At 41.2% G+C, this 18,901-nt stretch overlaps 1 pseudogene; it reads right to left on the bottom strand.

The window, feature by feature from the left end:
- Positions 1–1,470: 1,470 nt before the first annotated feature.
- LOC143639230 (protein Tob2-like) lies at positions 1,471–2,504 on the bottom strand (annotated as a pseudogene).
- Between the last annotated feature and the right edge of the window lie 16,397 nt (positions 2,505–18,901).

Below are 18,901 nucleotides of genomic sequence, written 5' to 3'. Positions count from 1 at the left end.
GCCCACGTTAGGCACTGACTGACTCCAAATATGGGTCCTATCTCCCCGCCCCCAACTCCCCACCAATGGAACTCAGGTAAGCAGCTCCCATCCTGGGTAAGGTTGCACAACAGGGTCACTGAAGTCTAGGGACTTCTCTTGGGCAACAGAGGCTTGGATATTCCTTCTACCCTTCAGAGCTTATGTGTGTGTGTGTGTGTGTTTTCCTTATGTGTATATACCTGTGTGTGTGTGTATATTTTTTTTTTTCTTTTTGGTCAAAAACAAACAAAAGTGCAGATTCCTCTACAGTCTGGAAACCAGTTCCTTCTGTAGTGCTTTCCCCTGGGAGTGCCTTAGGCTCAGCCAATGTCACCCAGTCCATGTGTACTCAAAAATTGTTACAGGTGCTGACAACCCACCCCCAGCCCATTCCCCAACCTCATACGTAAATAAGCACTTGCTACAACCCAGAATCACATCCAGAGGGAGGTTTCACATGGCTTGGAATCTTTTAGAACAGGACAGCAAACCACAAACACTCACAGGGGTGTACACGTATACACACATATACGTGTATACACACATGCACGTGTGCACGTGCGTGCGCGCGCACACACACACACACACACACACACACACCCCTTATTCCCACCTCCTAGCCCACAGCCTCAGGCCCAGGGAAGAAGGGCTGCATTAGAGAAAGAGGCCATGCTTATGAAGGATGTTGGGTGTCCAGAGCCATGATAATCGTCTAGGCCTGGTGGGGTCGGTTAGTGGATGGGGCCACAGCACAGAGATGAAAGGATTTCAACAAGACAAAGTGTAAACCTCCCTGACATTAGCTCTTGGGGGAGGTTGTCAAGTGGCTAGCCAGAAACTCCCTGTGGCTCAGCCTGAGAGGGAGTGTGGGCTGGGGTCAGACCTATTTGGGTGGCAGGGCCCAAGAAGTCCTGCCGAGGTTGGGTGGCTTTGAGTGAGAGGATAGCTGGGGGACAGGCAGTGAAATGGGCCAGCCTCTCCCTACTTGGGAGGGTTTGGCCCCAGCTGCAGCTCTTCCTTCCCGGTGAGCTTGAACACACCAATTTTAAAGGAGTGTGAAGGAGGGAGGAGGAAACAGGGCACGGCTTTTCACATCTGAACCATTCTTAGCACGGGAAGACACTAATTAAAGATGCTATATAGAAAAGTACACGTAAAAAAAAAAAAGAAAGAAAGAAAGAAATACAAAACCCAAACCAACCAAATAAATCAAAGGCAGGCAGGAAAACAGTCGGGGTGCGGGGTGGGGGGGGAGTTAACCACGATTCGATGCTTCAGGAGCCCCCTCCCACTCCATGCCTGGGCTGGATCTTTTTTCTAGAAGCGAGAGTGAGAAGATTGGAAATGTTTTTGTGCAGTTTTCTTTTCCTCTTTTTTTGGCCTTTCCTCTCCTTTCCTTTTTCTTATCTGTGGTCGTGGGTGCTCTTGGCCCTCTGGGTGGAGGAATGGTCAGTTGGCCAATACAACAGGCTGGAACGGCTGGCTGGGGTATTGCATGGTGTTCATGTAGCTCAGGCCTCCCACAAAGGGTGTCTTCTCCAGGAAAAGGCTGTTGGTGCCACCTCCAAATACCTGGGCCACATCAAAGCTGCTGCTGTTACAGGTGCTGGCCCCACCACCCGCAAAGGGTGCTGAGGTGCCACTGCCCTGGCCATCAGCCACATCAAAGAAGAGGCTGGGCGAGCCACCACCATTGTACATGAACTCCTTGGCATTGGGTGAGAGCTGGGACTGAGGGGCCGAGGTGGCTGTATTGAAGTTCAGTGAATGCATAGACAAAGAGAGGCTCTTGTGCTTCAGCAGGTTGTTGGTGGGCGAGCGGACCATGGGAGGCTGCTGCTGTGGTGGCTGCTGGCCACTTGCCCCACTGCTGGCCACGCCCCCACCACTAGATGCCCCACCACCCTTCTTCATCTTGGTAGAGCCAAATTTGGTGGCAGCAAAAGAGGCCGCGGTGAAAGTGTTGGGCTGGGCAGAGCCAGGGATGAAGGTGGGGCTGGGTGACTGGCCAAAGGGCGGCGAGGGGGAGTTGGACCGAGAGCTGTCCTGGCTGCCAATGGGCACAAATACCTGAGCATCAGGGTTGAAGCTGCTCTTGATCTCCTTGTCCAGCTCTGGGGCACCACTGCCCTCACTGTCATGCAGGTACAGCACTTTCACAGCCCCCTTCTCACCAATCTGGTAGGACACCTCAAAAGGGTCAATCCAGACACTCAGTTCCTCAGGCACATTGGCCCACACATCCTCCACCGCCAGCCTGCTCGGCTTGGCAGCCAGCTCTACCACAGGGTCCACCATCTCCCAAATGTGGACCCAGCAGAAGCCAGAGCCTTTGAGTGGCTTATCAGGTTCCAGTGGACTTCATATTTCTTTTTCAAAAGTCACACAAGCTCCTCTCCAAACAGGTCTGCCTGGCGCTGGGGCAGCTTGTTGTATAAATAGGAGATGATGAAGTTCAGGGCCTCTTTAATCACTAGCTGCATGGTCCTTTCCTAGGCAGAGAATCAGTGCTGGGCACGTGCACAGGCCAAGGGAAGTGGCTGCAGATGTAAGATGGGCAGACTTGGGCTCCAGATGGTTTTGGATCTCCGCGGCGACAGGATGGGCTGATGGTCACCAGGTGTCTTCTCCTGCTGGGGTGGTCCTGGGCCCGGGGCAGAGGTCGCTCTCCCTGCTTTCTCCAGTGCTGCGAGGCCTAGGGCCGATGTGTCCTTTCGTCGTTGAGGGCTGGGAGCAAGGAGGAGGTTACAGGCTATAGCTCCTAATATAATTCTTTCAGCTTTTTTAGAGGTCGGACTCGGCGGCAGGGGATAGACAGACCGCGGGCAGGCCGGTCGGCTGCAACAACACTAGGATGGCGGCCCAGAGGGTGGCTCGCGTCGCGGGGCGGAGGGTGGACTGGCTGTAGTTGGCAGTCCACCTGGCCCTCCTGGCCCCGCGTCGCTCTAGCCACTAGCTTTTCTCCGCCCATGACCCGCACCCTCCCGCGCCCCGGCCAGAAGTGAGCCTGGGTAAATTTTAACCTAAATAATACTATAAATTAAATGGTTCTAGAAGACATTTATAGAAGATTTCATCCAAAAATCACTGAATTCACTTGCTTCTCAGCAGCTTGTGAAACCTTTTCCAAAATAGGCCGTGTTGTAGGTCAAAAATCAAATCTTAGCAAATGAAAAAAATAAAAGATATCCAATAATGATATATAATTATCATTTATCAGTTATCAGAAAACGGAATGTAATTCGAGATCAATAGAAAAAATCCCATATGAATTATATAAACACATGAAGATTGAACATTGATTAGATGATAGCATAAGGGGAAAAGTAGAAAAAATGCCTAGAATAAATGAGAATAGCAATTTGACATACCAAAGCTCTAGGACAATATGAATGCAGTTCTAATAAAAAAATTTATTGCTATGCATAAATGACGTAGAGAATCATAAAAAATAAAAAATCAGAAAAATCCAAATGAACAACTTAATAATGCATTTTAAGATTAAGGAAAACAAGAACAAACAAATCCAGTAGAAGAAAGGAAATAATTATGCTCATAGCTGAAATTAATGAAAAAAAGAATTTAAAAATGCAAAGCATCAATGCAACAATAATTGTTTCTTTGAAAAAACAGACAAGATTTATAAACCTGTTACCAAGCTAACCAAAAGAAAGAGAAGACTCAAATCAATAAAATTAGAGATTAAAAAAAGAGAGATATTAACACAGACATTCCTGAAATTTAGAGGATTGTTATGGACTATTTTTTAAAACTCATATTCCAATAAATTGGAAAATATCAAAGATATTGGCAAATTCCTAGACACATATGACCTACAAAAATTGAACTAACAAGGCATCAAAAGCATAAACAGAGATTGAAGCAGTAATTTAAAACCTTCCAACAAGGAAAGCCCAGCACCAAAAGGATTCTCAGCTAAGTTCCACCAGACCTTTAAAGAAGAAGTAATGCCAACCCTCCTGAAATTATTCCATGAAAGGTAAAGAGAGAGAACATTCCCAAATTCATTCTATGTAGCTAGTATCACCTTGATACCCAAACCAGATTGAGACACATCAAGTAAAGTACAGACTAGTATCTCTGATGAACTTAGAAACAAAAAATTCTTTATAAAATATTAGCAAATCTCATTCAAAAACACATTTAAAAGATTGTACACCATATCAAGTTGAATTCATCCTAGGGATGTAAGTTTGATTCAACATATGTAAATAAATGTGTGATTCATCACAAATATAATCAGGGCCAAAATCACATAATCATCTCAATAGATGCACAAAAAGCCCTTGACAAAATTCAGCACCCATTTATGTTAAAAAATAAGTAGAATCTATGGATAGAAGGAAGTTACCTTAACATCATAAAAGCTATATTTGACAAACCCAAAGCCAATATCATACTGAATATAGAAAAGCTGAAATAATTTCCTCTAAAATTAGGAACAGGACAAGAATGTCCACTGTCACCATTCCTACTCAAAATAATTCTTGAAACTCTAGCCAGAGAAATCAGGCAAGAGAAATATATTTATAGGATACAAAAAAAAAAAAGAATAAATCAAACCCTCTGTTTCCTGCTGACTTGATCATATACATGGAAGACCCAATAAACGTCAACAGAAAAGTTTTAGATCTGATAAACAAATCAGCAAATTTCCAGTATACAAATCAAAATACAGAAATCATTAGCTTCCTCCAATAATTAATATGCTGAGAAAAAAAATCAAGGAATCTATTCCATTCACAAAGGGACTAAAAAAATTGGGGGAGTAAATCTTAATCAAGGAGGTAAAATACCTCTATCACAAAAATTACAGGACACTGAAGAAAGAAATTGAAGAAGACATTAGAAGATGAATAGTTGTACCATGGATTATCAGAATTGATATTTTAAAAATAGGCATATTACTAAAAGCAATCTACAGATTCAATACAATCATGTCAAAATACCAATGAAATTACTAACAGAACTAGAAAAACAGACTAAAATTCACATGGAAGAATGAAAGACTGAGAATAGCCAAGCAATCCTGAGCAATAAGAGGGAGACTGGAGGTGTCACAATATTAGATCTCAAATTATACTACAGAGCTAGAGTAATAAAAATAGAATGGTATCGGCAGAGAAACTGACATGAAAACCAATGAAACAGATTAGAGGAAACAGAGTAATTCACATATATACAGTCTTTTAATTCCTGCTTGACAAAAATGCCAAAAATATTCATTGGAGAAAAGATAATCTTTTTGAACAAATGGTGCTGGAAAACTGAATATCTATATGTACAAGAATGAAGCTAGAGCCCTATTTTTCACCCTGTAAAAAAATCAATTCACAGCGGATCAAAAATCTAGGAAGTAGACCAGAAATACTAAAACTGCTAGGAAAAAAATCTTAGTCACAACACTCCAACATGTTGGAGCAGGCACTAACTTTCTTACTAAGACTCCTAAAGCTCAAAAAATAAAACCAAAAATTGATAAGTGAGATGAAGTGAAATTAAAAATCTTCTTCACATCAAAGGAAACAAGAGTGTGAAGAGAGAGCCTACAGAATGGGAGAAAAATTTTTCAGCTACACTTCTGATAGAGAATTTTTATTCAGAATATATAAAGACTTCAAAAAACTTAACACCAACAGAAAAAAAGCTAATAACCCAATCAATAAATGGGGAAAGAATCAAATACATATTTCTCAAAAGAAGAAATAGAAATAGCCAATAAATACATCCAAAATGTTCATCATACATAGAATTAGGGAAATGCAAATCAAAACTAGTCTCACTCTAGTTAGAATGGCAATTATCAAGAATACAAATAATTGTAAGTGTTGACAAAGATGTGGTGATAAAGGTACACTCATACATTGCTGGTGAGACTGCAAATTAGTACAACCATTCTGGAAAACGGTATGGAGATACCTTAAAAAACTAGGAATGAAACCACCATATGACCCAACCACCCCACTCTTAAATTTATGTCCAGAAAATCTAAAATCAGCATACTATAGTAAAACAGCCACATCAGTGTTTATAGCAGTGGAATTCACAAAAGCCAAGCTATGAAAGCAACTTAGATGCTAAGTGAAATAAGCCAGATCCAGAAAGTCAGGGCTGGAGAGTATTCTTTTATATGCAGAAGGTAGAGTGAGAGAGAGAGAAAAAAAGTAAATTAAAAACAAAATCAAAATTTGGTCTCACAAAAAAATAGGATGACCAATGGAGTAGAGAAAGGGGATCTAGAGGCATGCAGGAGGAAAGAACATGGAGAAATACTGGAGAATAAAGTTTTGTTGGAATAACTAATGATTATAGACATCTAATTATAAATAGGAAATTATCAACCTAATGATAACTAGAAGTATGAAGACTACGTAAGAGATATCAGGAAGTTAAATATTACTGGTTTATTATAAGAAGTAGAATAACCAATTTATCAACTCAAAATTCTTACATTATGTAAGAAATACTTATTCATATGATAAAAAATATCTACTTAGGCCAGGTAAATAGGTAACTGGAGATAACTAGATGCAGTCATTTTTTGGAAAAGACATGTTCTTTGTCGGGGTTTTTAGCCCCCCATCTCCTCCTGACTGGCAGGAGAAGCGGGAAAAGCACGCCCCCGACCAAGACGAGCCAAGAGAGGTAAAGGTCGACTGGTGGCCCACTCAGCCCTCCTTGACCAGAGGACAATCAGACGCGCCAGGCTGATGAGTCCAAGCAGGATCTCATTTAATGAGGAAGTACATACAGCTTATATACTGCACAGGAGCCAATCAGAATAAAGGTCAGAGGGGTGGAGCAAGTTCACGTGTACACCCATCCCATAGTCCATAAGGGAAGGCACGAGCTGTCCACGAGGCCCAAAGAGTCCCAGACCTATCCTGGAGGTGGTCCACCTCCTCTGTCACCACACACAGCACCGCCTCCTGGCTGATCGCCAGGAGCTGTCTCAGCCACATGTGTGGCCCCAAGACCGGGAAGTGGGCAGCCATGCCCTACAGTTCTTCTCAATGTTATTTATTTCTTATTGAAATACTGTGTTTTATATTTATTTAATATTTATTCTCAGAAATATTTAGTGATACCTTACCATAGTTAACTAGCAATTACTGGGGAAACTACTGAAACTTAGCAAGTTTAAAGCACATTCTAGTTAACTCTATGTTCTTATTTCTTCTAGAAATTCTGACTTAGAAACGATATGAATATGGTAAATAGAGTTGCCTAAGTAAAATTCAAATACAGTTACCTCCACAAAACTGGGACAAAAAGTAGAAAAACCACATCCTTCTAAGACACAATTCTCATTTCTCATTGCAATAAGGACTTATCCCTGTAGATGAATAGTAGTACATAAGCAATTACAAAACAATAAGCATTTACATAAGCAATTACATGAGTACATAAGCAATTACAAAACAAGAAACAAGAAGAGATAGCTAGGACAAATATTCGATATCAGAATGGTGAAAAGCATTCTTTTTTTTTATTTTTTAAATTAATTTTTATTGTAGGTTGTTCAAAACATTACACAGTTCTTGATATATCATATTTCACACTTTGATTCAAGTGGGATATGAACTCCCATTTTTACCCCATATACAGATTGCAGAATCACATCAGTTGCACAACCATTGATTTACATATTGCCATTCTGGTGTCTGTTGTATTCTGCTGCCTTAGGAAATTTTATTTCCTGTGGGAGTAAGAAGTTCTATTTAATAATAGATACATCTCTATGAAGTGCTGGTTCCATTTACTCTGGGTACATTTTCAATATAATGATTTTCAGATATTATGGTAGTTCTAACTTTAACTTTGTGAGGAATCGCCATACTGTTTTCCATAATGGTTATACCAATTTAAATCTCTGTCAACAGTGTGTAAGCATTATTTTTTTCTCCACCTCTTTACCAATGTTTGTTATCTCACAGCTTTTTGATAATAGCCCTCTAACTGGTATGTGGTTTTGATTTTCAATGTTTTGATGACTAGTGATGCTGACACCTTTTCCTATATCCTTTCAAACATCTATATGTCTTCCTTGGAAAACATCTCTATTCAGATCCCTTGCCTATTCATTAATCAGAGGGTTTTTTGCCTTTTCTTTTTGCTATTGAGTTGTGTGAGTTCCTTATATACCTTATATCAGCCCCTATAAGATATATGGCTTGCAGATATTTTCCCCAACCCATACACTGCTTTTTCATTTTGTTGATTATTTCTTTGGCTGTGCAGTAACTGTTCAGCTTGGTTTATGGTAGCCCTTCCTTATTCACAAAGTATATTTGCAAGATGCCCCAGTGCAAGCCTGAAACCACAGATTGTATATACCTAATAGTTTTTCCTATACATACATACCTCTGATAAAGTTGCTTTACACAGTAGCCAAAGTAAAAGGTTAATGACAATAACACAAAATAGGACAATTACAACAATACACTGTAACAAAAATGATTTAAAACTTATAAATTTTTTATTTCTGGAATTATCCATTTAATATCTTCAAATCACTGTTGATTGTGGGTGACCAAAATGGAAAGCAACACCTTAAATAAATGATGATTATAGTAGTCCCAATTGTTTCTTTTTGTTTTCATTGTCCAAGCTTTTGGTGGGATATCTAAAAACTAGTGGACATGTCCAATACCGAGGAAACTTCTTCCATGCTTTCTTCTGAGTTTTAGTGTGAGGTCTTTCATTGTGGTCGTTGACCTATTTTGTGTTCTTTTTTTTTTTTTTATTCAGTATAAGATAATGATATAGTTTTTGTTTTGTTTTGTTTTGGCATGGAGATATTCAGCTTTCTCAGCGCCACTAGAGAAACTGTAATTTCCTCATTGTGTCTTCCTAGTGGACTTGTCAAATTTAGCCGATTGTGTATGCTTGGGTTCATTTCTGGGTTCTGTGTCCTGTTGCATTGGCATAAGGTTCATTTTTATGCCAGTGTGCTCTGTATACTTCAAAATCAAGAATACAACATAAACATCATTTGTTTCTTGTCGGGGTTTTTAGCCCCCTGTTCCCTCCTGACCTGCAGGAGAGATTGGGGGAGCATGCCCCAACCAGGAGGAACCAAGAAAGGTAAAGGTCGACTGGCCGCCCACACCCAGCCCTCCCTCGCGGGAGGACAATCAGACGCGCCAGGGCGCCAGGGAGACCAGTCAAAGCAGGCTCTCTTTTAATGAGAAAACACACACAGCTAATATAATGTACAGGAGCCAATCAGGATAAAGGTCAGCAGGGTGGGGAGAGTTCATGTGTACACCCATCCTACAGGCAGTAATGGGAGACAGGAGCTGTCCGTGAGGGCAGAAGGGTTCTGAGCCTATCCTAGAGGTGGTCCGATTCTTCATCACAACCCATGGCAATGCCTTCTGGCTAATCGCTAGGTGCTCTCTTAGCCACACGTGGCCCCAGGACTGGGAAGCAGGTAGCAGCCAGCAAGATAGGTTTCCTCTTTTCTGATGCAACATGCCCCACGTTACATCATGCCCTACAGTTTCTAGCCTGCAAGCTTGGCACATGTATTTGAAAATTAGAACTGCAACATCAACATTTTCTTGAATTTTCAGCCTCCCAGCAGTATTCTCTGTATTTCACATTACTAGCCTCCCCCAGATGAGACCCAAGTCTTAATATGTTGTCTTATTTATATACATAATATTATTCATACAAGTGAAAAACATAAAGGCACATGTTATATATTATACATGCAGAGCTACACACCCAGTTACACACATATTCTATTTGTTTTGTTTCTTTCTCTGAAGAGAGAAACAGCCCGATTCAAATATCCAGCTGGGCAAGTTTATTCATTGAAGTCCATAGCCTGAAGCTGGTGATTTAAAGCATAAATACCCCAACTGGAGGGAACCTAAGTGGGCAATGGGTGCAAGAGGTGAGGTAGAAGTTTCCTCATAGGGGCCAAGAAGTGAGTAGTATTAAGAGTGTATAGAAGAATTTGTCAGAAAGAAGTGGGATGATCCATTTCTCCACATATTCTTAAATATGGTCAGGTGAACATGGAGGGATTACAGGTAAGACATACACAAATGAACCACTGAAAGGGGTGGCAAAAACTCCTCCTCCCTACTATGTGATACACCAACATTAAACGTGGAGAGATTGGGAGGGGTGCTGTAATGCCAGATTCGTGGGACCCCAATAGACCTCCAGGAGCCGAATCCGATGCAAGCACACAAGAGTCTATTGCAAGCTCGAGCCTGGACTCACAACTGTTCCTGACGCAGCGGTCCCAGGGAGTGAGTCCCAGTCCTTTGTTCAGTGAGATTTTATAGGTTTGGGGGGATACTCTATGCGTCACAACATCACACAGCAAATCATTCCATACCGCGGGAAAGTCAAACAACAACTCTTAACATTGATTAGCACATTCACTGGCGGGAACAAGTTGGGTAGGGGTGATTGGTTAGTACAAGAGGGGGATTCCTTTGAACAGATTGGTTTAGGCCACGAGGGGAGTACGTGCTAAACTACATGGTTTCCCAACATGTTATCAACCACCATAAATTACTGGGAGGGTCATCTGGCATCCCAGGTATTTTCCCTGTCTCATGCTGATTGGTGGCTGCTAGGGGGTTGCCATGGGTCCTCACCTAGCCTGACTGAGTCAGGGACACCTGGTGCTGCAGACCTCTCCTGTTATTTACAGACAAACAACTCAGCAGGGTGGGTATGTGCCTAGGAGTGCTCTGTGGGGTCACGCCCCCTTCCTTGGACAGGCTTTGCTCTGAGGTAGAGGCTGGTTTCTCAAAAACGGAGTCACATCAGTTTCTCAGTGCCATGTCTGCTTTGGAAAACTCTTTAGGGGTGCTAAGAAAATTCCTTCTTTCTCTAACCAGGCCATCTTGGCCTCCTCATATGTTTTAGTCAACTTTTTAACTGTGACTAAAGGATCCAACTAGAACAATTATAGAGGAGGAAATGTTTATTTGGGGGCTCAAAGTTTCAGAGGTCTTAGCCCATAGGGGGCAGGTTCCATTTCTCAGGGCTCAAGGTGAGGCAGGACATCATGGTGGAAGAGTGTAGCAGAAGGAAGCAGCTCAAGTGATGATTATGAAGGAGAGAGAGAGAGAGAGAGAGAGAGAGAGAGAGAGAGAGAGAGAGAGGAGAGAGAGAGAGAACCCCCAGGGAACCACACCCTACCAGCCTTCAGTTACCACTCAGTTAGTACCATCAGGGGATTAATTCACTGATTGGGTTGAGACTCTCACAACCCAATCATTTCTCCTCTAAACCTTTCCTATTATCTCATACATGAGCTTTTTGAGGACACCTCACATCCAAACCATAACATCATCACACCCACTTTCCCACAGACCTGTTCAGATGTCTACATCCCTCCCCACCGAGCTATAGTTGACTGGGAAAGTGGTTTACTGACCAAACCAATCCTAAGGGTGTGGCCCAGCTCTGTATACAAAGGGAAGACAGCAGGCATGGGATAGATCCCTAGGCAGTGTTGATATGGAGAATATGACCAATAAACCACCAACACCTATTACAAATATTGAACAACCAACTTCAAACAACAAAAGAAAGAAGAGCAAGGCCACTATATCAACCCCAAATTCTTTCTGAATTCCCCTTGAGTCCTCCCCACCAACACACCAACTCTGTCCTTGCCTGGCCACATTCCTTCTCATGAAGCCCCTATTCCCACCCATCCTCTACCCTCTTTCTCTGAACCAGGGCCTTTTTGTGACCTCTCTGTTGTCCTTTTCGGGGGCCCAAGACAACAGTGAAGGTCAACAGACCCATTCAGGGGAGTTTGAGGGAAAAAAACCTCTGCACCAGAACTATTATCACCATCTGAACAAGAAATTCAATCGAGATGATCCAGACAAGGACCAACAGAGTGTGGACCTAGACAGCCAGTTTTATTAGGTTGAGGCCAGAGATCTCAGAACTATCTGCAAAGTCTCAAGAACTATGGATACTGCTGGGAAATAGCCATTAGGGTAAAAGAGAGATTTTGTACCAACCTTGTACATGATGGTGAGGATAAAATCAACCAGATATGAGGTTTTGTGTGTGTGCGCGCGCGCGCGTGTTTTCTGATGGTGGGTATATCATCCTTAAAGCAGAAAGGGATAGGAAAATACCATGCCTCTGATTATTCACTTTCTGTTCCCAAATCCTAGCCAAGTTAAGGGAACATCCCAGCAGCTCGGGAGGCTGAGACAGGGGGATCACAAGTTCAAACCCAACCTCAGCAATGGCAAGGTGCTTAGCAACTCAGCAAGACCTTGTCTCTAAATAAAATACAAAATAGGGCCGGAGATATGGCTCAGTGATTGAGTACCCCTGAGTTTGATCCCCAGTACAGAAAAGAAAGAAAGAAAGAAAGAAAGAAAGAAAGAAAGAAAGAAAGAAAGAAAGAAAGAAAGAAAAAGTTAGGGGAACAATGAGACCAAGCCCGGGCCATAATGTCCAGATTGGGTTTTGTAGGGTTGGAGTTCAGATCAATAGGCCAACAGTTAACTAGACATGAAGGATAAGAACTGGGTCAGGGCTGAACACTGAATGCCCATTTCCCTTTGACTATATGATGTGGCTTTGTATGAAGTTTGTCTTCCTGGGAACCTGGAAACACTTAACCAAGTATGAAGAACTGGCTTCCACTAGGTTCTATTAAATTGTTACAATAATTTTTGGTTTAATGGCCCAAGAGAAGAGTGTTTCCACCATCTGTCCCTCAAAAATTATGATTAAAGAGGTAAAATCTACTTTAAAAACAATCTTCATTTTTACAATTGAGGAGAGTACATTACATATTCCACTGCATTAGATAAACAAATGCTTCTTATATGTGTGTTTGAAGAAACCTTTTTGTGTATATGTGTGTACACATATATAATACATATATACTCACATATATATAAATCTTTTATTTTAAGGAGGCATGTAATATTGTTGAAGCACGTTTTACAGAAAAAATGAGAAAAGGATTTATCATTTGAAATAGAACAAAATATCATTATGAATCAATTTCCAGTTGTTATTAAATTGATAGAATAAGTCAGGCTCTTTAATTTTATAATAAATAGGATTTTGACTTTTTATATGATTTTAAAAATATGAATAAAGCTTTGAGGTGGAAAGCACTGATTGTATAAGCATTTTAAAACTGTCTCCATTCATTTCAATTTGTGATTCAAGGATGTAAAAATGAGTGCTGGTTTTGAAAAAGACAGTAAGCTTCCAATTAGAAATGATAGATGAGACCCGTACCCTTTTCCTTAGCGAAGTCAAAGCTTCACTTCAATAGCTCCACTTCAAAAGGATTTCAGAGCTTTGTATGTTTAACTTCCAGTTGCTTCATATGAAGTTCCATAAAACCTAGGAAACTATCATGGAAACAGAATATTGTCACATATTATCAACACTGTTATTTATGTCCCATCTTACATTATTTGTGGTCTTCATATATGGACCTACATATATGTGAGCATGCTTGCAATAATTCAAACCCTGCTCAATTTACAAGTCTACATTAGTCCTAAGATAAATATTTGTATGTTCTGGATGGGAAACAGGTCAGAGGATAAAATTATTGTCCTACTTTACAGAAGTGCTTTCAATATGGCTATTTGTCTCTCCAAATGTACAATACTGAATGCTCGGCTACAGTTTCATTCCCATGATGATTGCTCAAAAACTAAAAGAAAACAGTTGTTACAGCAGTCAGTTTTTGCATCAGTGTACATCTGGGAGCAACTTGTGAGGTATACTTACAATTATTTTAAGAGTTAGTCTTGGGGGCTGGGGATGTGGCTCAAGCGGTAGCGCACTAGTCTGGCGTGCCTGCGGCCCGGGTTCGATCCTCAGCACCACATACAAACAAAGATGTTGTGTCCGCCGAGAACTAAAAAAAATAAATAAATAAATATTAAAATTCTCTCCCTCTCTGTCTCTCTCTCACTCTCTCTTTAAAAAAAAAAAAGAGTTAGTTTTGTTAACTGCACTTTATTTTAATGCTAGATAACTTTCATCACTACTCAGAACTTTGGAATAGAACATGACAATTATTTGATTATTTTTAAAAATTCTCAAATATTCTTAAACCATCTATTTTTAAACTTCTTTTAAAAATATTTTTTAGTTGTAGTTGGACATAATGCCTTTATTTTATTTATTTTTATGTGGTGCTGATGATCGAACCCAGTGCCTCGCACATGCTAGGCGAGTGTTCTACTGCTGAGCCACAACCCCAGCCCCTATTTTTAATCTTTTATAGAGCTGGAATGTCAAATGTAGGTTCCTTGGAATACTATCCTCACTGGCTGATTTCAGCTCTTTCATTTACTTATTTTTTATTTGTTGTTGTTGTTGCTTTTTTTGTGGCATGGACACCAAGCCCTCATCTATGCTACACAAGTGAACTTCCATGGAGTAACACCCCCAGACCTCTGCTTTTATTAATAATTCATGTTCTGTTGGGACGATTGTCACACATGTTTCAGGCATTATTTACCTTTGGAAAAATACTGTGATTTTCAAACTACACACACAAAAATGAAATTGAATTCATTTTCACATTCAATTATATTTCATTACTCATATAAGTGGGAAAAAGCTAAAATCCATAACATGAATTCCCTTTTAATTTTTTGATGCGTTCATAAGTGGTACACATTTATTAGAGTCATGATTCCAAACATTATAGAAATAGCTATTATTTCCTAAGAATTTTCATTTTATTCTCTGAATTCTCAACATTTCCATGAATGTAGGCTTAAAATAAGGAAGATAATGAGAAAATAATGGCCTAAAGTAATATACAAAAGAGGTGTATAGGAGGCATCTGTAAGTAGCAGTTGAGTTTTGTCTTAAAACAATGGACACTAACTATTTACAACCATTTTAGGCAAACACTCCCATGTGCAAAGAGGGAGATTCCTCAACAATTACAGACAGCAGGCAATGATGACACTCATTTCTTACAGGAAATTGGTGAGAAAATACAAGGACACCTTGTTGATATTAAAGACCTAAGAACTAGAGGATACATACAAAATGTTTTTCCTCAGATTCAATCCCTGTTTAAAAGTAAAATAATGTTTAATAAGTAATGCACATAGCAGGAACACTATGCTTAATTCCTCATGAATTCTCTTGGCCCATCATCTCATACTTACTGATTTCTTTTATATTTTATATTTTATTTTTTGGAGTTCCATAAGCCTCATAAATGAAAATAATTAAACACACATGATTATAAAAATTATATTCATTAGGTTGGCTTAGAGGACCAGAAGCTGAGTCCCACAATGGCCCTCTGCAGGATGGACAGGTGGAGAAATCAGTGGCTGCTCAGCCCAAGAAGCTGGAGCCTCAGAACAAGAGGGACCAAAGATACAGCCCCAGGCTGGGACCAAAGGCCTGGTAACTCCCTGGAGAGCTGCCCAGCAGGACCTGCTTTGGAAGAGGGAGGGAGCACAGTCTGATGTCCTCAGGTGGGAAGAAGTGAGCTCTGTCTGCTGCAGCTTCCTCCTTCTTCCAGCTTGTTATTCCACGCAGGCCCCCAACCCTCTGGAAAGTGCTGCCCACCCTCAGGGTGGGTCTCCCCCTCGGCTTGCTCTCCCTCCTGCCAATCATCCCTAGAAGACCCTCATGGACACATGCAGAAGCCGCTTACCCTCAGGCTTCTCTTAATCCGATCAGGCTGACAATTCATGTAACCCATCATAGCCGCCCATTGTGCTTTTAGTCACGCGAATCGAATTGGGGTTCACTCTGTTGCTCCCGCAAAACACTGAAATCACTCATGTAGCAAGGCTTCCAAATCTACAGCCCTCCTTGCGAATGTGTGTTCCCTGAATCAGATTTGCTCCTATTTATATGTAAAAGTGAGCCAGAGGATATTGTCTGTGTCACAGGATTTTAGTGCAGGTCGAAGGAAAGGGGAAGGGGGAGAGCACTCAGAAGAGGGTGGGAAACAGAGGCTTTAGCTTCCAGTCGGTTTCCCTCCTCTTCTTCTACAAGCCAGGGTCATGTCACTGTGAGTCGCTCAGCCAGGCGTGTGCACTGAGGTTGGGATGACGGAATGCTTTGGACACTCATATGATGGCCTCCTGCAGAGTGTGACTTGATGACAGCGGCCTCCCAAGGACCAACTTTTATCAGACTACCGAGGGCAACAACTAAGCCAACATAAAATGCTCCTTAATACAGCAGCCTTCCCCTCCCTGTAGGCCATGAAATATGCACGTTAGCAACTTTTCTGTCCTAACATTGAGTTACAACTTTCAAGTGAAGGATATAACCTGGGTTCTTTTACTTATTTCAATATTTAATTCATGAGGTACACTATGGCTTCAAAAAGTAGTTAAAGTGGTGAATTAATTTGGAGCCTAAAATGATCGACTTGATGAAAAAGCCAATCCAAAATCACGTGACTCCTGCTGCAGGGGAGCGAACATGCTGTAAGAAGACAGGCCCTGTGTTGTGCACAAACACCAGTACAGGAGCAGAGTTTACGTGTAGACCTAGTGTGTTCTTCAGAAACCATGTCAAGGAAAATATCAGGGGCCAATGGGTCCCTGGTTGCCTGAACACGATCTTTATTTAATGGTTGACGATCACAGAAAAAAGCAGTCGTTCACTGAAGGCTTTCAGCTTAGAGGAGAAAATGCAATGTCACATTCATATTTGCATTACCATATACATCTCCTGAAAGATAGAACATGAAGCCATTGAAACAGTCTGCCTAAGACAACATTACTTTATGTCAATTGACAAAAGTGCTTCTGTGTTCATAACTGAAACGCAAGTTAAATGTTGCATGATTCTTGAATAAAATGAAACCCTAAATTATTGCTTATAATAACTTCCTTTCCAGCACACACATCCTTTCCCAGAAAATCAATGTTTTGTCAGTGACTCTTACTGACTGATATGAAACACAAGTCTTGTTCTATTTTTAGTGACGGTTTTCAGTGTCCTCAGGAGAAAATTAATGTTCAGAAGAAACAGAACTATGAGCAAAACAGGAGGACATCATAGCAGCAAACCTCACCAAGTAACTCCACGCTCCCAGCTCTGCACCAATCTTTCTATCTCTTTCTATCTGAGACAGTGATGATGATGATCCACATGACAAGTGCAGAAACAGAAGTGAAGGAACCTGACTCACTTCCAGGCACACAACAGTTGTGTGCAGACAGAATTGGATGGTGCCACAAAGTCTGAGGCCAGAGACTGTGTGTTGAGCTAGTATTATTTTTGAGCACAACTGGAACAGACTAGTATAGGGTAGTAAAGGGCTTTCAACTGTGGAGAAAAACTAGGAAATTAGGTATAAAATGTATAAGAGTATATATCAAGCTCTCAGTACTTTAGCCCAGTTAAAAGAATCTTCAATTTGGCATATATTTTCATTCTGCTTAGTTTTTGAGGAGCCTGGATTTTTGTTATCAGTACTTTAGAGTTATACATAATATTGGTGTTCATCTTGACACAGTTAGACAAGCATGGAGTGCAGTTGGCTCCAATTCAGCCTCCTCTCCCTCCCTGCCGCCTCCCCTGTTCCCTTTCCTCTCTTCTGCCAGTCTTTCTTTTGTTTATTTACAGCATGTAATGTTAAACAAATTCTCTTAGCACACATGCTATAATATCTCTGGCAATAAATTTTATAGCTTCATGGGCCAGTGGAAGGAATTCTAACTCAAAGACTGCAGCAAACATTGCCAAATGATTGGCTAGCAAGTGCATTGTGAACATGCCACATTACTAATATCTGCCCTTTATGTCCATCCCCCAACTTACTCTATTGCACTTGAAGTGCACTGATCAGGGGAAGTCTTTATGAAACACAGCCCCTGCAGAACAGGCAACTTTTTCGAGTTGTAGTTTGTGGGTTTTGCACGGAGTGCCTTCTCACAAACAACACAGCTGAGCTCCTTTACCATATGAAAATATACAAACCTCAGCTCACAACCCCACAACATGCTTAGTGGGAAAACCCTACCTAACTGGAAGACTTCCCACTAAAGTCAGAAAGAAAAAATTGCCTAGTATCTCATTATTGTTTAACATCGCAGTGCAAGTACTCACTCACCAAAGTAATTAGACTTCATAAAAGTATAAAGGAAGACTTAATGAAAAACATTGGAACTAATGAAAGAATTTGGGAAGAAAGAATCAGGTAACAAAATTCACCTCAAACAAAAGCCTGTGTCCACGTAGGAGTAACCTGGAGGAGATGTAATGGAACGTCCCTTTAATAGTGGCAAATGCAAAGTACCTAGGCCTAAGCTGAACAAGAACTATCCAGAATCCAAAGGTGGCCAGCTATAGTGCATTCTGAAAGACACAGAAGCAGGGATGGGCAGAAGAGCCATGCCATCACCTTGGAGCACAAGACTCCACCTCAGAGTGCTTTCCCATTATATTTGTTAACATACAATCGAATTAAAGAGACCATGAGGTTTTTCTCTGTTGGTGGACAGTTTTGATTTTAAGGGTCAGCTAGCAAAAACATTTGAGAAAATACACACAGGGAAACAGCAAAAAAGGAGAATGAGAGGAGCCACTCCCACGGATATTAGAAGCCACTGTGAAATGGCTATAATTGAAGCTGCTCTGTCATTGCCGCAGTCTGGCTGGGCACAATTCAGGAGCCACTTGTCAAAAGAAACGAACTTTATTTTTAGAACCACGCAAGATAAACAAAACAGCTCCTCAGGAAAAAACCCTCAGAGCCCAACTGCCACCACCGGCTTCCCACAAGCCACACACCCCAACCCAGCCTCTTCCTCCCACAATCCTCCTGCTCTTGAGGCCGATTGGCTGGGTCGCATGGGTGGAGCCAAATAAGTCCCCCAATGAG

The sequence above is a fragment of the Callospermophilus lateralis genome, chromosome X (assembly GCF_048772815.1).
Source record: "Callospermophilus lateralis isolate mCalLat2 chromosome X, mCalLat2.hap1, whole genome shotgun sequence".
Taxonomy (NCBI): Eukaryota; Metazoa; Chordata; class Mammalia; order Rodentia; family Sciuridae; genus Callospermophilus; species Callospermophilus lateralis.
Note: the sequence above shows the minus strand (reverse complement) of the source record. Positions and strands in the feature narration are given on the sequence as shown.